Genomic DNA, 22,378 nt, shown 5'->3' on the forward strand with positions numbered 1-22,378 from the left:
AACTCCCATCCCTCCCTTTTGTGCAATAAGTCCCATATTTTAAGTGCATGTCTAGTCATGTGCTGTGTTCCAGTGCTAAGATTTCTTAAATGGGGTGGAATCCATACTATCTTGCTTAACGAACTATCACTAATTGTGTTTTCCATTTTTACCCAGTGTTTCTCTTTGTTATTGGTCACCCAGTCTATCTCCCGTGCTAAGGCAATTGCCTCATAGTACTTTCTAATGTCTGGTGCTCCCCACCCTCCCTTACCCTTTTCTTTAGTTAACTGTGCAAAATTTAAGCAAGGTTTTTTCCCTCTCCAGATAAATTTTAGAAACATCGTGTGTAAACTCCTAAGGAGTACTTGTGGAAGTGCCACCGGGAGCATCTGCATTTTGTATGTGATTTTGGGTAGTATTACCATTCTGTAGATATTAATTCTGCCGGCCCAGGATAACTGTCCGTGAGATATTCTATTTAGCTCTTGCTTTGTTTCGTTTAGTAGGGACATAAAATTCGCCTGGAATAGAGCCTCTTTAGTTTAGTGGTTATTTTGACCCCTAAATATTTAGGTTCTTTTTTATCCCAAATAAATGGGAAACATTTTTGGTATGCCTTATCTCTGAGTTTGCCCCCATTGATCTCCAAGACCTCTGATTTTGTCGGGTTAACCCTAAAATTAGAGAGCTTCCCATAGACTGTTAGCGTGGACATAATGTTCGGAAGGGATATCCTCAGACGCGTAACGTATAGCAGGATGTCGTCCGCGTAGGCGGCCAGTTTGTACTCATCTAAGCCGATCCTACACCCGCTAATGTCCGGGTTTAGTGTGATCCTGGAGAGTAGTGGTTCAAGAGCCAGTATGAAGAGCAACGGGGAGAGAGGACACCCCTGTCTCGTGCCATTGAACATTTCAAATGGCTCAGAGAGTAGGCCGTTAATCCTCACTCTCGCTGTTGGTCGGGAATATAAAGCCTTTATCCATCCTAAGGCTCTTTGCCTAATTCCTACCTCCTCGAGGGTACACATCATGAAGCCCCAGTCTACTCTGTCGAACGCTTTTTCAGCATCTATGGACAGAAGTAGACCTGGGGCTCCACTCTCTTTGATTTTCTGTGTGACTAACAGTGTTTTAATACTATTATTGCGTCCCTCTCTGCCCGGAATGAACCCGACCTGGTCAGGGTGTATGATCTTTTTGATAATTAGTTTCAGTCTGTCCGCCAGCACTTTTGCGAATAATTTCGTGTCGACGTTTACCAACAAGATGGGTCTATAGCTATAGCACTGTGTACTATCTTTGTCCTCTTTGAGGATAATCGCTATGTTAGCCTCCAGTGCTTCTCTCCTCATTTCTCCTTTATCTCCGATTTCGTTCATATATGAACACATATTGGGGATCAAGTAGTCCTGATATTTTTTATGGTAGAGGACTGTCAGCCCGTCCGGGCCGGGGCTCTTGCCAACTGGCGTATCTTTAAGGGCTCTTCTAACTTCCTCCTCTGTTATGGGGGCCTCTAAAATGTCTTGGTCAGTTTCCGGGATTTTGAGGATACCGCTTTCTTTAAGGTAACTTTTGATTTTCACGTTTTTTTTGTTCCCTTGCTTCCTGGGTGTCCTTTCTGTTGATGGCGTACAACTCCCCGTAATAGTCCCGGAAGATTTCCGCTATCTCGCTATCTTTAAATCTGATGTCACCTGCCTTTGTTTTTATTTTATCGATGTAATTGGAGGATTTCTTTTTCCTGAGGGCCTTAGCCAAGTATCTCCCAGGTCTGTTACCCCCTATGTATCTTCCTTTTTTCACGAGGTTATACGTTTTTCGGGTTTCTTGTTCTATTAGAGACCACATGACCTCTCTCTTCCTTAGTAAACTTGTTAAGTCCTTCCTATCCCCGTTTTCTTATGTAGTTGTTCGAGATCAAGGATTTCTTGGTTTAGAACTACTTTTTCTTTCTCCCTTTTTTTCTTTGCCTCAAATCCCACCATCAAAAAAATCCCCCTGATATAGGCTTTGTGGGCTTCCCATACTATAGCTTCTGATGTCCCACCCGGTACGTTCGTTTTAAAGAAAAATTCCAGCTCCTCTTTGATACGTTTATCTATAATTCTATCGTTGAGGAGGTCCTCGTCCAGTCTCCAACTCTTGCTCCCGACTTTACGCTTACCTATTTTCAGCTGTAGACTTATTGGGGCGTGATCGGAGAAGGTCATTGTACCAGTGTCCGTGCCCACGACCTCCTCCAGGAGATAATGCTCCAAGAGGAAGAAGTCTAATCTAGAGTACGTTGCATGAACGGGGGAGTAGAAAGTGTAGTCTCTTAGATCGTGGTGTTGCGTCCTCCATACGTCTACCAATTGACATTGCCGCAGCTTCTTTTTAAGTTTGTTCAGCCACATCCCGCCAGTCCCCCGCGCACGCAACGTACAATCTTTACCTGGTTCTAAACACAGGTTGAAGTCCCCCGCTATTATCGCCCCCCTTGCCTAAATTCCTCAAACTTTGCTAGGATTCCCAGTAAGTATCTGCAAGAGTTTTTATTTGGCCCGTATACGTTCGCCAGTAAGCATGCTGACCCGTTTAGTTTGCCTCTTAAAAACAGATATCGCCCGTCTGGGTCTCTCTTCTAGTTTAAACGATACATGCTTAGCGAAACCTATCGCCACTCCTTTAGCACCCCTAATCGGGGAGTCACCATAAAACCAGGTCGGGTATTCCCTAGAATGAATACTCTGATTCTTACCCAGGAAGAGGTGCGTCTCCTGTAACAGGGCAACATCAGCTTTCAGTAGTCTTAATTCGCCCAGAATGTTCCCACATTTAGTGGGAGAATTAAGACCCCTTACATTATATGAGATAACGTTTAGGCTAGTCCTCATCGTTTACTCTTTTTTTTTTAATCTAAAACCAAAGGCAAAGAACCCGTCCAGATTGACCAACGGAGTGGTAGACAGTGGAATAGTGACTTCCCGCCCATCCCCTTCCCCTGCCCACCCCAACCGCCCTCCCGTCTCAGCCACCCAACCCTTCACCCCCTTCCTCCCCCCTCCCCCCATCCTAGCCCACCCCTCGGTTGGGGAAAACGGGCCTCCCATAGACCCAAATAACCGTGGCCCCTCTGACTGTTCCTGGCCTCCCAGTTGTCCCCCTAGAGGTTGAGCTTGAGGTAGACGTGAGCTAGACCAACACCCCCCTGGGATTTTCCTTGCCCCTCCCATCCCCCCCACCTCCCCCACCCCCCCCACCCCGTCCCCCCATCCAACTCATAAGTATAGATCTAACAGCACTAAGATCATTTAAGACCTATTTGATTTCTACATATTGGTTCATTTTGCATTGAGAATAGGTTTCCAAACTGTTAGTTACTCTGCGGATTCTGGATTTGCTGTTTTTTCCCAGCAGCCCGGGATTTCTACTAATGGAACATCTAGTCGGTGGCAAAATTTTTGCGTTTCTTCCGGGAATCTCAGTACTGCTGAGCGACCTTCTTTGCGTCCGATTAGGCAGGCTGGGAAATCCCAAGAGTATTCTACATCATGTGTTTTGAGTAGAGCCAGTAATGGTTTCAGGGTTCTTGACCTAATTAAGGTCTCAGCCGCCAGATCTGGGAAGATTTGCAGATTTGCTTGTCCAAACTTCAGTTGCAGGTTTTTTCTTATGCTGACTTTTATCTGTTCCTTATCCTGGTAGTTATGGAATCTGACAATGACGTCCTGCGGGATGTCACCATCAATTTAGTCTGGCTTTCTGATCCTGTGAACGCTTTCTAGTTTTAATTTACGACTGGGGTCGGTAAGGTTGACCAGGCTGCCAAAGATGACATCCATTTTTTCCTGTAGATTCTCTTTTTCACCTTGGGACTCTGGGAGACCTCTGATCCGGAGATTTTTCCTCCTATTTCAGTTCTCTTGGTCTTCCAGTCTGTACCTTATGTTTCTCTGTTCTTTCTGCATCACTTCCATCTGGAGCTTGAGGTCTTTTATCTCGGCCCCTTGCTTATCCATCATGGTTTCTACCTCCTCGACTCTTTTTAGGATATGGTTCATGTTCTCTCGCAAGGTTCCTATCTCCCCTTTTATTGATGTTTCTAGCTTTGCAAACATTTCTGCCATTTCTCCCTTTGTGGGGAGCTGTTTTTCCTGTTGGGGTTCCGTTCCTGTGTCTTCCATTGCCTCACTACCAGTAGGGCAGGAATCAGTCTCTGCCAACTGTCTTCTTGTCCCAATTTTGGCTGGGCATTCTGGTGTTTTGCTTTTTGCCCCGGTAGTTTTACCCGGACTTTCTTTGTTACTGTCGTTTACCATGTATTTTCTAATGGTTTCTGGGCTTGCACTTAGTTTGGGCGGGTTAGCGGTAGCCCCTTTTGTTGATTTTCCCCTCATTTTTCTTTTTTCTCTTCCTTCCCCTTCCTCCTACCCTTCTACTCTCTGCTTCCCCTTTGTTTTTTTCTTTTTGTTTTCCCTTCCCTGTTGTAACCCCCTTTTCACTTTCCTATCAAATGCAGATCGGGTGAAATCAGAGCGGGTACGCTGAGCCTCCCCCCTCACGTCACCCCCCCTTTTCTGTTGCCCTAAGCTGGGACAAGGTTTGCTCCTGAAGCCGGGATCCCTCTCCGGCGGTCTGTTCGGTCGGAGTGCAGTCCTTTGGGAGAACCTGTGTGAGAAGGGTATGTATTGCAGACAGGGGAGCAAGAGAAGAAAAAAAAAAAACGTCCAAATACACCTTCCACCAAGAGGGGGTGAGTCTGCTCCTGTGGAGATTTAGGCTGAGAGCCAGCTATGAACGGTGGTTAGGGAGTCCACGCTATTAATCTCAGTGTTTATTCACTTCTGTGTAAGGTTAGGAGGTTGGCTGATCTTTTGTTCCTAGCGGGGTAGATGAGTAGTGACTAGGGATGAGCCGAACACCCCCCTGTTCGGTTCGCACCAGAACATGCGAACAGGAAAAAAGTTCGTTCGAACACGCGAACACTGTTAAAGTCTATGGGACACGAACATGAATAATCAAAAGTGCTAATTTTAAAGGCTAATATGCAAGTTATTGTCATAAAAAGTGTTTGGGGACCTGGGTCCTGCCCCAGGGGACATGGATCAATGCAAAAAAAAGTTTTAAAAACGGCCGTTTTTTCAGGAGCAGTGATTTTAATAATGCTTAAAGTCAAACAATAAAAGTGTAATATCCCTTTAAATTTCGTACCTGGGGGGTGTCTATAGTATGCCTGTAAAGGGGCGCATGTTTCCTGTGTTTAGAACAGTCTGACAGCAAAATGACATTTTGAAGGAAAAAACTCATTTAAAACTACCCGCGGCTATTGCATTGCCGACAATACACATAGAAGTTCATTGATAAAAACGGCATGGGAATTCCCCAAAGGGGAACCCCGAACCAAAATTAAAAAAAAAAAATGACGTGGGAGTCCCCCTAAATTCCATACCAGGCCCTTCAGGTCTGGTATGGATATTAAGGGGAACCCCGGCCAAAATTTAAAAAAAAAAATGACGTGGGGTTCCCCCTAAATTCCATACCAGGCCCTTCAGGTCTGGTATGGATTTTAAGGGGAACCCCGCGCCAAAAAAGAAAAAAAAAAAACGGCGTGGGGTCCCCCCAAAAATCCATACCAGACCCTTATCTGAGCACGCAACCTGGCAGGCCGCAGGAAAAGAGGGGGGGACGAGAGTGCGGCCCCCCCTCCTGAACCGTACAAGGCCACATGCCCTCAACATTGGGAGGGTGCTTTGGGGTAGCCCCCCAAAACACCTTGTCCCCATGTTGATGAGGACAAGGGCCTCATCCCCACAACCCTGGCCGGTGGTTGTGGGGGTCTGCGGGCGGGGGGCTTATCGGAATCTGGAAGCCCCCTTTAACAAGGGGACCCCCAGATCCCGGACCTGAAGGGTCTGGTATGGAATTTAGGGGGAACCCCACGTCATTTTTTTTTTTTAATTTTGGCCGGGGTTCCCCTTAATATCCATACCAGACCTGAAGGGCCTGGTATGGAATTTAGGGGAACCCCACGTCATTTTTTTTTTTAAATTTTGGCCGGGGTTCCCCTTAATATCCATACCAGACCTGAAGGGCCTGGTATGGAATTTAGGGGGACTCCCACGTCATTTTTTTTTTTTAATTTTGGTTCGGGGTTCCCCTTTGGGGAATTCCCATGCCGTTTTTATCAATGAACTTCTATGTGTATCGTCGGCAATGCAATAGCTGCGGGTAGTTTTAAATGAGTTTTTTCCTTCAAAATGTCATTTTGCTGTCAGACTGTTCTAAACACGGGAAACATGCGCCCCTTTACAGGCATACTATAGACACCCTCCAGGTACGAAATTTAAAGGGATATTACACTTTTATTGTTTGACTTTAAGCATTATTAAAATCACTGCTCCTGAAAAAACGGCCGTTTTTAAAACTTTTTTTTGCATTGATCCATGTCCCCTGGGGCAGGACCCGGGTCCCCAAACACTTTTTATGACAATAACTTGCATATTAGCCTTTAAAATTAGCACTATTGATTTCTCCCATAGACTTTTAAAGGGTGTTCCGCGGCATTCGAATTTGCCGCGAACACCCCAAATTGTTCGCTGTTCGGCGAACTTGCGAACAGCCAATGTTCGAGTCGAACATGAGTTCGACTCGAACTCGAAGCTCATCCCTAGTAGTGACTCACTAGCCGTAGCCGCCTAGACTTGTGGGTCTGTAGTGTCCCAAACTGGAGTAACATATAGGGGTCTAAAGCTGTCCCCTCTAAGTCAGCAGTTACTGTGGACCCCTGGAAGCAACCTAGTATCAAGTAAAACACAGCATGCGAGAGTCCCCAGCTATTTTGCGTTACATTGCCATAACCCACACCCTTAGCTAGAGAAGACAGCTTAGACCAAAAAGGTTATTATCATCCTCTGAGAGTCTAATATAAGGTTTCTAGTTACCACTCTTCCTTCACTTGATGAGCCAGGTGGATAATGCTGTAACGTGCTGTAACCAGAGGATCATACGAATATAAAAAGTCTGAAAAGTCACTTACCCCTCAACTTGAGTTAGACAGAACAGTTATCTTACTAATCTCTCGTCCTCTGGAGCTTTTCTCTACACCTTCATGCCATCCCGCGGCTTCCACTTCACCCAGACAGGCACTGGACCCCGCGGGGATAAGGTGTCTTGAGGTTTCTTGTGGGAAGCTTGCGGGGCCACCTCCCCGTCATCAGACCCCGCAAGCTCCATATTCTGTTTCTAGCCTCCGCCGAGATACACAGACCTGCCCGCCTCCCCAGCGAAGAGTTTCAGAGTGCTCACCACCACGAGCGAGATCCACTCGACTTGGCATGTGGTGGATGGGGTGGGTTGACCAATAGGACATCAAAGTGTTTTTTTTTGGTGAGTCCAATATTAAATGTGAGGCCTAAAAAAACCTTCAACTCCTCCACCATTAGGTCTCTCCATTCGTAGGGACGGGCATAGTAGGACGTTGGATTATTTAAAATAAATTGCTGTGCATAAAGGTTGCACTGGGCCACAATATTTGATAGCATGTCTTCGGTAAAAATTTAATTAAAAAAATTTATTGGGGAAAAATTCTCTGTGTCCACCTGGACTCCTGGCTGGGCAGTGAAAGGGAGAATGTTGGCTTCTCCTGAATTAGGAGGAAGCCACAAGGGGTTCTGCAGGGCATAGGGAAGGCTGGCATGGGTCCTTGGCCTTTCTTGCCGAGGTACTGCGGTGCTGGTGGATGGCAGTGCTGTGCTGGTGGATGGCAGTGCTGTGCTGGTGGATGGCACTGCTGTGCTGGTGGATGGCACTGCGGTGCTGGTGGATGGCACTGCAGTGCTGGTGGATGCCACTGCCTCCTCACCAGAACGCCTTCGTTTGGCAGGCCGAATATCTTCCTCCTCTGAGTCACTCAGTGTTCCACTACTGAGGACTGGCTCATAATTTATGTCCGACTCAGAATCGGAGTCTGAAAGGGAATCTGAAAAAGAGAGCTTCCCGTTGCTCTCGTCGGCCTGGGAAAGTATTTGGAACGCCTCCTCGGCGGAAAAGCATCTTTTGGACATGGTTGCTGGTGGTGATGCGACTACACAGGTGTGTGCTAAGTCTGCACTGATGGGCACTGATGAGGCAGCACTGATGAGCACTGAGGTGGCACAGAGGGGCACTGATGAGGTGGAACAGATGTGCACTGATGAGGTGGAACAGATGTGCACTAATGAGGTGGAACAGATGTGCACTGATGAGGCGGCACAGGTGGGCACTGATGAGGCGGCACAGATGGGCACTGATGAGGCGGAACAGATGTGCACTGATGAGGTGGAACAGATGTGCACTGATGAGGTGGCACAGATGGGCACTGGTGAGGCGGCACAGATGGGCACTGATTGGCACAGGTGGGCACTGATTCACACAGGTGAGCACTGATGAGGTGGCACAGATGTGCACTGATGAGGTGGAACAGATGTGCACTGATGAGGTGGAACAGATGTGCACTGAGGTGAAACAGATGTGCCCTGATGAGGCGGAACAGATGGGCACTGATTGGCACAGGTGGGCACTGATGAGGTGGCACATGTGCTCATTGATGAGGTGGCACAGGTGGGCACTGATAAGGTGGCACAGGTGGGCACTGAGGCGGAACAGATGTACACTGAGATGGCACAGATGTGCACTGATGAGGTGGCACAGATGAGGTGGCACAGCTGGGCACAGATGAGGCAGCACAGATGGGGCAGCACAGATGGAGCGGCACAGATGGGCACTGATGAGGTGGCACAGATGGGCACTGATTGATTGCACAGATGTACACTGAGGCAGCACAGATGGGCACTGATTGGCACAGGTGGGCACTGATGAGGTGGCACAGGTGGGCACTGATGAGGTGGCACAGGTGGGCACTGATGAGGTGGAACAGGTGGGCACTGATTGTGAAGATGTGCAAATGGACACTGATCACTGATGGCAGACAGGTGGGCACCGATTGGCACAGGTGGGCATGATTGACACAGGTGGGTACCGATTTGCACAGGTGGGCACTGTACTGATGGAGCACTGCACTGATGGAGACTGTACTGATGGGGCACTGTACTAATTGGCACTGTACTGATTGGCACTGTACTGATTGGCACTGTAAAAAGGTTTTTGGAAACTCACAGATCGCTGACAGATTCTCTCTCTCCTCACACACTGTCTCTGTGTGAGGAGAGAGAGTCGGCAATGAGAGATGATCTCAATTGTTTACATTTGAGATCATCGCTCATTGGCCATCGTGATCGCGCTGTAAATGGCCGCTGTGATTGGCCATTTACAGCGATCTGTGATTGGCTGTGTTCAAGGGACACGGCCAACACAGAATTTCCCCTATGCACGCTCCTGAGTGCGCACAGGGAGCGAGGAAAGGGGAGGCCGTCATATGACGGTCTCCCGGGAATTGACATCCGCGCTGTAGCCGTCATTCAGCTATAGCCGGATATCAAGTGGTTAAAGATGGTGCAGCCATAAGACCGTACAGTAGAAGAAAATATTACAGCGCACACATGCAAAAAAGACATTTACCTCCAGCAAGGCTAGTTTAAAACACCTAAACATTTTCAAAAAAACATTTTCAAAAAATATGGGGATTTGGTCACACCATATTGCTATATGTAAATAAAGGATGTTAATATTGCCCGTCTACCAAAACATCACTCTGCGCCCTGGACTAAAACACAAACGGTATTGATGTAGTCTAAACAAAAAAAGCAGCTACTTAAATGGTTAAATATAAATAAAGGCAATAATAAAAGTCTTAAATAAATAGTCTCTTTAAATATTGCAGCAGCACTTCATGTCCAAGACTCAAGGACACGCTTTCATATATAGTTCTTATATGAGAAATTTTGCAGCAGTAGCGTAGATCTACAATAGCTTCAGCTGTGTTCTGTAAAGGGGGGGTCTTCCACCAAACACTACACCGCGTGAGGGGAACCTCCCCAATGTGAATGCACTCACCAGAAAAACAGCAATCAAGAGCCTTCGATAATAATAGTAGTTCTCCACCACTCCTAAACGACCACCAGATGTCAGTAACACTCTCTGTAGCTCCAGTAAAACATATGGGAGGAATAGAATGTCCACATAGTGTGATATTGCTTAAAACGTTTATTCAACTAAAACATCCAAAACAACCCCCCACATGAATATGCGTACCAGAGAGTAATAAAATAGAGCAAAATGTAAAGTGCACTGTGCCTGTGAAATCTCCCGGTCACCGGAAAGCAACTACAGCGATATGCTTCCTGGTTCCTCCCTGGTCCGTGGAGCGCACTTCACTTCCAGTAGATCATGTCCCTGACAAGTTTCGTCACTTCCGGACTTCATCTGAGAGCGTGATCTACCATGCGAGTGGCCGGTATTTATGTGAGCGACAGGTGCAGTGGCTAATCCAAAGGAACATGATGCTATGTGGCCATTAGACTCACGTCTGTGTTCTAATCACTGTCAGCAGTGAGTGAAAGGTCACAAACAAGCATCTGATCCTACAAACAATGCTAAATTGGCCCTGGACAAGCGCCATACCAGACTACATAGAAAGATGACCTTAAATCAATATGCAAAATACATAAAATTACTATGCATAAACAATGTTAAAAATAGAGAGCTGCCGATTAATCCTAATACATAACCGGTAATGGGATATGCAAACTGCTAGTGGGATAAATCCAAATGACAACATGCATGCTCATTCCTCCATCCCAATACACAGAAAAAATCCGCTATAGTAAAGTACCAGAGATGGAAGAAAAAAATAAATTGTCTTATGTGGCGTGTACAAAATAGGATAATTGTATACCTACATAAATTTGTATATTAACCACTAGACATAGGTGCAAACAAATGCATGTGAATGGGATGAATAAATGCATATAGAATGTAACCGCATGTCGTTTGTATCTAAAATTGCTGCATAATTAAAACTGTGTCAAGCACAGTGGACAAAAGAATATAAAAATATGTAGTATATAAATTAAAATGTATGGAAAATGAAATATATACAAATCAATAAATAATGATATTTGAAGCGCTTCACAATGTGCATGAAAATGAATATATAAGAATAAATATAAATAGTCAAATAAATCCAGCGGTGAGTAAAAATTCCTATAAAATCCAGCAATCAAAATAGTGTAAAATTATAAAAAATTAGTGACACCAAATGTGTAAAAAATTCACATAAAAAATCCACATAAAAATAAATATATAGGGATGTATTCAGAAGGTTCAATTATACAGGTGTAGAATCCTGATTGGTATAGAGCTTTTGATCACTAGCAAAGCTGTTTAAAAACACTTGCTTCAAATATCATTATTTATTCTTTTTAAGTGACTCTGAAAACACTCTCTTTTGATAGCAGCCTCACTTGGTTTTATGTGTAATTATCAGCTATTTAGCATCACAGCGCTTTGTGTTTTATATATATTTTATACAAATCAATGACCTACAATACCCCAAGATGTATCAAAGTATAAACAATGGGGCCAAGAAAGGAATATAATAAGCGCACCCAGATTACTAAAATTATATTAAAATTAAAATTATTTTTATAATCATCTGAAATATAATGGTATAGACAATCATAAAAACAATCACAAACAGGAAGGGAATTGGTTAGGTGTCACTGATGAAACAATTAATGTCTAACTCTATGTTTAGGCCTTTGGGAAAAAGAACATCAACGGAATAAATCCACTGAGTCTCGCGTTTGGACAATTCGCGGATGAGATTCATACCCCTCCAATGTGGTTGAAGATGTTCAACCCCCCAAAACTCCAGTCCAGTAGGATCCATATTGTGTTTGAGCTTGAAGTGTAGCGAGACATTATGGTCCTTGTATCCTACTTTAATGTTATGAATATGCTCAGTGATTCTGACTCTGCGAATTGTCCAAACGTGAGACTCAGTGGATTTATTCCGTTGATGTTCTTTCTCCCAAAGGCCTAAACAGAGTTAGACATTAATTGTTTCATCAGTGACACCTAGCCAATTCCCTTCCTGTTTATGATTGTTTTTATGATTTTCTATTCCTTTGTCCACTGTGCTTGACACAGTTTTAATTATGCAGCAATTTTAGATACAAACGACATGCGGTTACATTCTATATGGATTTTTTCATCCCATTCACATGCATTTGTTTGCACCTATGTCTAGTGGTTAATATACACATTTATGTAGGTATACAATTATCCTATTTTGTACACGCCACATAAGACAATTTATTTTTCTTCCATCTCTGGTACTTTACTATAGCAGATTTTTTCTGTATATTGGGATGGATGAATGAGCATGCATGTTGTCATTTGGATTTATCCCACTAGCATATCCCATTGCGGTTATGTATTAGGATTAATCGGCAGCTCTCTATTTTTAACATTGTTTATGCATAGTAATTTTATGTATTTCAAATATTGATTTAAGGTCATCTTCCTATATAGTCCGGTATCAACAAGTAACACAGAAGATAGCAATATATTCCAATATCCTATCTGGTGATCAGTAGAAGCTGAGAGGTTTACAGTACCAAAACAAAAAGAGCAAAATGGAATTTTGCTAATAGGTGTGCTTAGCACCCTGTGTATCTTGGAAGTGTGAATCATAAAGAATGGACACAGCCGATCACATGTTTAAAGAGCCACGGACGCGGCACTTTCTACAGATTGTGGTCGTGCCATGTCCTAGCAACATGGCATGGCCGCGATCGCCACGCTGCGTGCCCCCATGGGTGCACAGGAGCGTCCATCCTGGGACACCACTATATGACGGTGTCCCAGAACAAGAGCCGCACCGCCCTGTAGTCATTTGACGGTGGGTGGGTGGCAACCAGTATAGGATAATTGAAATCTATTGTTCATTGTAATAAATGTGCCCATGCATTGAATTGCTCTGTATGCAAACTTTGTGGGTAGAGAAAATTGCAGCACTGAGATAGGTAAACATTCATAGTTACATAGTTACATAGTAGGTGAGGTTGAAAAAAGACACAAGTCCATCAAGTCCAACCTATGTGTGTAATTATATGTCAGTATTACATTGTATATCCCTGTATGTTGCCGTCGTTCAGGTGCTTATCTAATAGTTTCTTGAAACTATCAATGCCCCCCCGCTGAGACCATCGCCTGTGGAAAGGAATTCCACATCCTTGCCGCTCTTACAGTAAAGAACCCTCTACGTAGTTTAAGGTTAAACCTCTTTTCTTCTAATTTTAATGAGTGTCCATGAGTCTTGTTAAACTCCCTTCTACAAAAAAGTTTTATCCCTATTGTGGGGTCACCAGTATGCTATTTGTATAGTGAAATTATATCCCCTCTCAAGCATCTGTTCTCCAGAGAGAATAAGTTCAGTGCTCGCAACCTTTCCTCATAACTAATATCCTCCAGACCCTTTATTAGCTTTGTTGCCCTTCTTTGTACTCGTTTCTTTTCCAGTACATCCTTCCTGAGGACTGGTGCCCAGAACTGGACAGCATACTCTAGGTGCGGCCAGACCAGAGTCTTGTAGAGCGGGAGAATTATCATTTTATCTCTGGAGTTGATCCCCTTTTTAATGCATGCCAATATTCTGTATGCTTTGTTAGCAGCAGTTTGGCATTGCATGAACCTATCATCTACTAGGACCCCCAGGTCCTTTTCCATCCTAGATTCCCCCAGAGGTTCTCCACCCAGTGTATAGATTGCATTCATATTTTTGCCACCCAAATGCATTATTTTACATTTTTCTACATTGAACCTCATTTGCCATGTAGTTGCCCACCCCATTAATTTGTACAGATCTTTTTGCAAGGTTTCCACATCCTGCAGAGATGTTATTGCCCTGCTTAGCTTAGTATCGTCTGCAAATACAGAGATTGAACTGTTTACCCCATCCTACAGGTTGTTTATGAACAAATTAAATAGGATTGGTCCCAGCACAGAACCCTGGGGGACCCCAATACCCATCCCTGACCATTCAGAGTACTCCCCATTTATCACCACCCTCTGAACTCGCCCTTGTAGCCAGTTTTTAATCCATGTACTCACCCTATGGTCAACACCAACGGACCTTATTTTGTACAGTAAACGTTTATGGGGAACTGTGTCAAATGCTTTTGCAAAATCCAGATACACCACGTCTACGGGCCTTCCTTTATCTAGGTGGCATCTCACCTCCTCATAGAAGGTTAATAGATTGGTTTGGCAAGAACGATTCTTCATGAATCCATGCTGATTACTGCTAATGATACTGTTCTCATTACTAAAATCTTGTATATAGTCCCTTATCATCCCCTCCAAGAGTTTACATACTATTGATGTTAGGCTAACTGGTCTGTAATTCCCAGGATGTATTTTGGGCCCTTTTTAAATATTGGTGCTACATTGTTTTTTCTCCAATCAGCTGGTACCATTCCAGTCAGTAGACTGTCAGTAAAAATTAGGAACAATGGTCTGGCAATTACTTGACTGAGTCCCCTAAGTACCCTCGGGTGCAAGCCATCTGGTACCGGTGATTTATTAATGTTAATTTTCCCAAGTCTAATTTAAATTCCGTCCTCTGTTAACCATGGAGGTGCTTCCTGTGATGTGTCATGAGGATAAACACAGCAGTTTTGGTTACTGAAGCCCCCTGATTCCCTCGTGAAGACTGAGGAGAGGAATAAATTCAATACCTTTGCCATCTCCCCATCCTTTGTAACCAGATGTTGTTCCTCATTCTTTATGGGGCCAATATGGTCTGTCCTCCCTTTTTTACTGTTTACATACTTAAAGAATTTCTTGGGATTTTTTTTGCTCTCCTCCACTATGTGTCTTTCATGTTATATCTTAGCCGTCCTTATTGCACCCTTACATTTCTTGTTGCATTCTTTATAAAGTCGGAATACTGATGATCCCTCAACCTTGTATTTTTTGAAGGCCTTCTCCTTTGCTTTTATATGCATTTTTACATTGGAGTTAAACCATCCAGGACTTTTGTTCGCTCTTTTAAATTTCTTACCCAATGGGATGCATTGGCTAATGCCCTTATTTAATATGCTCTTAAAGCAAACCCATCTCTCCACTGTGTTCTTTGTTCCTAAGATTTTGTCCCAATTTATGCCTTCTAGTAAGGTTCGTAGTTTAGGGAAGCTGGCTCTTTTGAAATTCAGAGTCTTTGTATTCCCCTTATGTTTCCTATTTGTGTGATTTATACTGAAGCCAACTGACCTGTAATCGCTGTTACCTAAATAGCCCCGTATTTCCACATCCATGGAATCCATTCATGTGACTATAGATTTTAGACTATCTGACTTATATTTCAGTTTCCTTCAAAAGTCATATTTTATAGTTTAAAATCATAAATCATATGTCATAATTTAAATAATAGAGACTCTGACATACCCTAACTGGATGGCATTTATTTTGCTAGATTTGTGTGCATTATAAACAATTGCCATGCATTTTAATGATCTTCTGCAGCCTCTTTGTAGCATGTAATGCTATTAACAGGTTAAAGCTTATATAAGATTTTAGTTAATGAGTTTACATATACTTTTTTATGCTTTAGTATTATGTTATTAAATATTACTTAATGATGTTTAGTAAACTATGAATAAGTCAGTAAATTGAAAGGCACAATCACTTTCATAATGTTAGATATAATCTCCTATTCATTTCTGACACCTTTTTTGCTCGGTTTGGTATGCACTATGAAATGTATTTAGTTATACATGGATTTTTTTTTGACCTACCGATCACCTTCTGTCCCTCTGAAATTGACACCAGGACAAATATAGATGGCAAATAAACCCAGCTGGGAAACAGACAACTTTAAATGCCTGACATAGGTTATAACCTTTCCTGTTTTCATTAAAAGAAAGTTTTGTATAGAGATGTACTTTAAATAATTAGAAACAATATATTTGTAATGCTGTCAATAGACAGAATAATATTTTATTCAGTTCAAAAGATAAAATATTTGATAGACAGTTTCCTACTAAATGTACTGAGACAATTCTGTAAGGTAATTAGAAAAGTGTTGTAACCCATAGAAAACAATAATAGTTTTACTTTTATGATATCAGTATATGTCATGCATTGGTAACTTCCCGCACGGAGAAGTACTTTAATCATTACCCATAATGGGCAGCATTTGGTTCACTGTGGTTAATACCCTACTAAACATTTTACGTCAAGTGAACATGGCCTAAAAGGCACCCAAGGACACAATGCTGATAGTGAAGATACCATCTTGACACATTCCTTGGGTTGGATATGTTTTCAACATTACAGAACAAGTACAGTTAAAGGGGTTGTAAATATTCTTTGCATCAAGGTGAAAAACCTTCTCTCATGCTGCAGCCCCCCACTCAGGGGCGTAACTACCACCATAGCGACCCATGCGGGCGCTATGGGGCCCGCAGCCAAGTGGGGCCCAGTGAGGATGAGAGCACCGCCGGCACAGTCTCCCAGCCAGGGGAAGAGAGAGGAGAGGAAGAGGCAAGCTGTGACCTGTGCCCAATGCAGCGTGACCTGTGCCCAATACAGCGTTGCCTGTGCCCAATACAGCCTGTTCTGCCTGTGCCCCATACAGCCTCACCTGTGCAGAGGAAGAGGCAAGCCACTCGGATCAGCAGAGAGCTGAATTGCTCGATGCAATAGCTTTCATTAGAACTTCCAGTGTTCCCAGGGCTCACGTCACATAGCTCCACCTCTTGGCCCTGCACCTTTGATAGAAAGAATGCCAATCCAATGCGGGACATGTGACGTCATCAAAGGCGTCAGGCCAAGAGGTGGGGCTATGTGACGATGAATCCCGGGAAGACGGGAAATTCAAATGAAAGCTATTACAGCAGGCAACCCACTCTCTGCTGATCCGGGTGGCTTGCCTCTTCGTCTGCACAGGTAAAGCTGTATGGGGCACAGGCAGACCAGGCTGTATTGGGCACAGGCAATGCTGTATTGGGCACAGGTCACGCTGTATGGGGCACAGGTCACGCTGTATGGGGCAAAGGTCACGCTGTATGGGGCACAGGTCACGTTGTATGGGGCACAGGTCACGCTGCATTGGGCACAGGTAACGCTTCATTGGGCACAGGTCACGCTGTATGGGGCACAGGTCACGCTGTATGGGGCACAGGTCACGCTGTATGGGGCTCAGGTCACGCTGCATTGGGCACAGGTCACGCTGCATTGGGTACAGGTCACGCTATATGTAGCACAGGTCACGCTGCATTGACACTAGGGCAGCTGTGGGGGGGGGCTGTTTGCAGGGGGGCCCCATACAACATTTTGCTATGGGGCCCTGCTATTTCTAGTTACGCCCCTGCCCCCACTGCCCCAATTTTACTTACCTGAACCCAGTCTTTTCCTCCCCGGGGATGAGCACACCAGCTCTAGCTGGTGTCTTGTGTCCTGATTGGATAGATTGATAGCAATTAAGCCATTGGCTCCCGCTGCTGTCAATCAAATCAAATGACGTGGGCACCGGGGGCAGGCTGAATCATGCTTTCTGTGTCAATAGATGCAGAAGCAGGATTCGGGAGCGCGCCCACACGGGTGTGCCGAAGGAGAGCTCTTTTCTGATGGGGCACTCGAGAAGAGAAGGAGCTACCATCGCCGCTGAGGGATGCCAGGAGAGAAGGATTGGGGCCACTCTGTGCTTAACCAACTGCACAGTGGAGGTAAGTATGATATGTTTGTTATTTTTAAAAAAAACAAGCCTTTAGTAACCCTTTAAAGTGGATCTTCACCCTCTGAAAAAATTCCCTCCAATCCACCCCTCCTTTCCTCCTCTACTTGAATAAAGTTTTTTTAAACATTTTTTTTTAATGAAAAATGTGCGACCCCAAACCCTCTATGCATGTCTCTCACCTAGGTGAATGACATGCAAAGTGCTTGCTGTGGCTCCTGGGATATGCACATTACATATCCCAGGAGCCATAGCCTTTCATTCACAAGAGAGGAGAGAGGTGTGCCAAGCACAGTGTTATCGGAAGGGGCACCCGTTAAATCTGGCCTCTTGATGTCACAAACAACATGGTGGTTCGGGACTGAGGGGTGGCAGAAGACAAGAGGATGTCAGTGGGACAACACTGGATCCTCTGGGTGGGTGAGTATCTAAAATGTGCACAACAAACCACCCAGAAAGAGGAGGTTAAAAAAAATTGTGGGGGCTTTAAATTGGTTAAGCACTACCAGTTACCCAATGCAAGAATCACTTTAGGTTATGCAAGAAGTGTTGAACACATTTGGTGTTGAGATCCAAACCCTTTCTCTTACCTCAACTGCAAAATTATTATTCTGGGACACCAAGACAATGTAATTCCCAAAAGAACACAGCAAAAAGAATTATGTGTCACCCATAATGGAGAGGTTTGGATATGCAAAATGTTAAACATACATACTCACCTCCATGCTGCAGCATCAATGTGATGCTGCAGGCACCCCACACTGGCTCTAAGACCGAGAACTGAGCGATCACATTACCATTGATTACACAGCTCTTGGTGTGCTTGCATTAGGGACCAATGACTGCCAGTCACCAATCCCTGCTATGTTCCTTCAGAACTCACTGGAGCACCCGGCTGGGGAAGGGGCAGATGCAGCTGGATCTGGCTCTCAGGTAGTGGCAGCTGGTGGGATTTTCTTTGAGGGGGTGGCAAACAATCCCCCCAGGCCGGCATTAGCACAACTGACACCTACCACCCCACTACCACAACCCGCTGCCCTTACCCTGGATGCGGGCAGGGAGTGCAACAGTCGGAGCTGATGTGGCGATCTTCCAGCCCAGTCCTTGAGCGTGGTGGGCTCGGGGAAAGCTGCTTCGGTGTCCTCTCCTGGAGCAGCTTCCGCGGTGCGTCTTCTCTCTACTCCTCCTGACGCTAGGCATCCAATAGGATCACCTGACATTTTGACCAATCGGGTTTCATACCTGCTTCCCGATTGGCCGGGAGGAGAATCAGTGTTGCAACGGTGAATATTCATTCACCGTTGCAACACACCTGGGTGGGCTCCGGTCACATCCTCTGTGACCCGAGCCCACCCTATTTTGAAACCTATTAGAGCCTCTGGCTCTAATCAGGTGCTTCAAAAAAGCCCCATGCCACTGTAATTCATGTGCCCGGTGCCCTGAATGGGGCCGGACACATGAATAAGGGGCGGCCATGGTTAGATTCATGCTATGCATAGAGCGGGCAATCAGCTGACCCTAGGTCACAGGACAAGAAAAGTAAATGTACTTCTGTGAGCTTCAAGAGAAGTAAGGCCAAAAAGCTTTCAATTTTTATTTTTACATTTTTAGCTGTTTGTTTTAGCTAACAATAAAATATGTTTACAAAGGAATTACAACAGCACAGCTGTAAAATCACAAACACTGTCCATCATATCAGTTTGCTTTTCTTTAAAAGCAATGCACAGGAAAAAAAATTGTCTCTAAAATAACACATGGTTCTTCTAAATTCTGGATATGTATCAAAATATTGCTCCTAGCAAAGAAAGTGAACTTTATGTATTGCAAATACTGAAAGATTTGTTAAGTAAATGCAGACTGATAGTTGCAGTTTATATAAAAAAACAATACCTACTTTATGTTAAATAAATTCTAACTGCAGAAAAGAAACTGAGCACAAAATAGGAGTTATTACCAATAGCAAGCTATCATATTTTATTTTAAGGAACAATTAAACAAGAATTCCGATTGATCACTTAGGACAACAATTTCAAATATGAGTTCATTTTCATGTTGACAGTTTTTTAATGAATCACCCTTAAGTGCATATTTCTGCTGAAATATGCTCATTCTGGGACAAATAATTTCAGCTTCTATTTACTTACAACTGTGGTTGGAGTATAGGAGAACACCATTTGACTTCTTCGATAAAGTGCAAAATGCATTTTAAAGTACCCAATAAGAATCAGAACTCATCTCACTAATCGGGCTTCAATAAACCTAACTCTACCTGTTTATAGACAGACCCCCAACAACATTGACTTGTGTGTTCAGCTTCTAAAAGCTAACTCCAAGAATAAAAAGAACTAAAGCCTCGTACACACGGGCAGACTTTTCGACCGGACTGGTCTGACGGAACAAATCCGTCGGATAATCCGACCGTGTGTGGGCTTCATCGTACCTTCAGCTGACTTTTTCTGTCGAAAATCAGACGGACTTTAGATTTGGAACATGTTTCAAATCTTTCCGGACTTTTGAACGGACTTTAGTCCGTTCGTGTGTGGGCAAGTCCGGTCGTCCGAAAGTCCGTCGTAACTCCATCGAAAGTCCGTCGGAAAGACCATCGGACCTTTGATGCTGAAAAGTCCGCTCGTGTGTACGCGACATTAGGCTCCAGTCCAGTGCAGTACTAAGGACATTTCATTTAGGGCACTGTATTATACCCCAAAACAACTTTTTTGCATTCACATTTTTGGTGGTGGTTAGTATGAAATGGATGAGCAGTTGTAAATAGGGTCACTAGTTTAACCACTAGGCGTCCACGCTATATCCGAAAGACGGCTACAGCGCTGTGCTCAATTGCCGGGAGGGCATCCCTGGATGTCCTCCTGTTTACTTCCTCCCTGCGCGCCACCGCCGGCATGCATCGGGGGAAATCTGTGTTGGCCGTGTCCCTTGGACACAGCCAATCACAGATCGTGCTAAATGGCCAATCACAGCGGCCATTTAGCACTCGATCGGAGTGTCCAATGAAAGATGATCTCATATGTAAACATATGAGTGCCATCTGTCATCAGTGCCACATCAGTGTCACGTGTCATCAGTGCCACGTATTAGTGCCACCTGTCATCAGTGCCATGTATAAGTGCCATCTGTCATCAGTGCCACATCAGTGTCACGTGTCATCAGTGCCACATATTAGTGCCATCTGTCATCAGTGCCACATCAGTGCCACGTGTCATTGTCCTGGTGCTCCAGGGCCTTCAAAAGTGTAATAGGTAGTCAACAAGTTAGCTGTGTAATTCATGCTTCTAGAACATGTGATGGTGCTCCCTGCATGTTGGGCCTCTGTCAGGGCTGGCTCAGCCCTTCCTTCTCTGAGCTGGCCGCTCAGCTGTCAGCTAATTGCCAGCTCTCATCTCTCTCTCCACAGTTAACCAGCTGTTGTGGATCTGCTCGTCAGTCCTGCCTACTTAAAGATCTCCAGCTCACTTCATTCCTGCCTTCGTCTTGGTCACATCACAAGAAACCATCTCCTGCGTTCCTGTTTAGACTGGTTTTGCTGACATCGCTTCTGGCTCCTTATCCTGCTTGCTGTTCCTCTACTTGGATCCCTGACTTCTGGCCTGGCTGATTACCTGATCTGGTTACTGAACTCTGGCTTGGCTGATTACCCAATCTGGCTACTGAACTCTGGCTTGGCCATCTACCCGATCCGGTTACTGGACTCTGGCTATGCTTTGACTACGCCTACTCTATTTACCTTTTTATTTTTATTAATAAACAAGTCTGATTTTACTGTACTTCTGTCTCGGTCTGGTTCATGGTTTCTGACAGCCTCTCTATGTGGCTAGGCTGTGAAAAAGTCTCACACATGTATTGTAACACTCGGGAGGAGTAGCAGAATGTATTTTGGGGCATCATTTGTGGTATACACATGCCATGTGAGAGAAATAACCTATTACAATGACAATTTTGTGGGAAACAAATCTTCATTTTGCAAAGAATTGTGGGAAAAAATGACAACATCAAAAACCTCAACATGCATCTTACTAAATACCTTGGAATGTCTACTTTCAAAAAAAGGGTCATTTGGTGGGTATTTGTACTTTCCTGGCTTGTTAGGGTCAGGTGTGATCAATTTTTTATGATTTGCACCACAGCTTAAAGACTCTATACCTTTCACAAAGACCAAATCATATCCACTAATTTGGGTTATTTTACCAAAGATATGTAGCAGTATAAATTGTGGCCAAAATTTATGAAGAAAAATTAATATTTTGCAAAATTTTATCACAGAAACAAAGAAAAATGCTTTTTTTTTCAAAATTTTTGGTCTTTTTTCATTTATAGCGCAAAAAATCAAAAACCCAGAGGTGATCAAATGCCACCAAAAGAAAGCTCTATTTGTATGAAAAAAGGACATAAAATTAATTTGGGTGCAGTATTACATGACTGAGTAATTGTCATTCAAATTGTGAGAGCACTGAAAGATGAAAATTGGTCTGGGCAGGAGGGGGGTTTAAGTGCCCAGTAGGCAAGTGGTTAAAGTAGAGTTCCACCCACTTTTACAACTCTTCAGCATCCCTCACTACACTGTGCACTGTAAACGAACTGGATATTTTAAAAAAAAATTTCTCAGCACCTACTGTATATCTGCTGTATTCATTTTTCACTTCCTCCTCCCTGGTCATGGCCCATCGCATCATTTCCTGTTTGCAATGCCTTCTGGGAAGGGGCAGCATCTTCCTCT

General features: G+C 44.1%; 1 protein-coding gene across 1 annotated transcript in view; it reads left to right on the forward strand.

Annotated features, from left to right (window-relative positions):
- Nucleotides 1-22,378, forward strand: part of LOC141146804 (carboxypeptidase O-like) — a 140,000-nt gene that overhangs the window by 30,164 nt on the left and 87,458 nt on the right. The window lies entirely within an intron of this gene.

The sequence above is a fragment of the Aquarana catesbeiana genome, linkage group LG06, assembly GCF_042186555.1.
Source record: "Aquarana catesbeiana isolate 2022-GZ linkage group LG06, ASM4218655v1, whole genome shotgun sequence".
Classification (NCBI taxonomy): domain Eukaryota; kingdom Metazoa; phylum Chordata; class Amphibia; order Anura; family Ranidae; genus Aquarana; species Aquarana catesbeiana.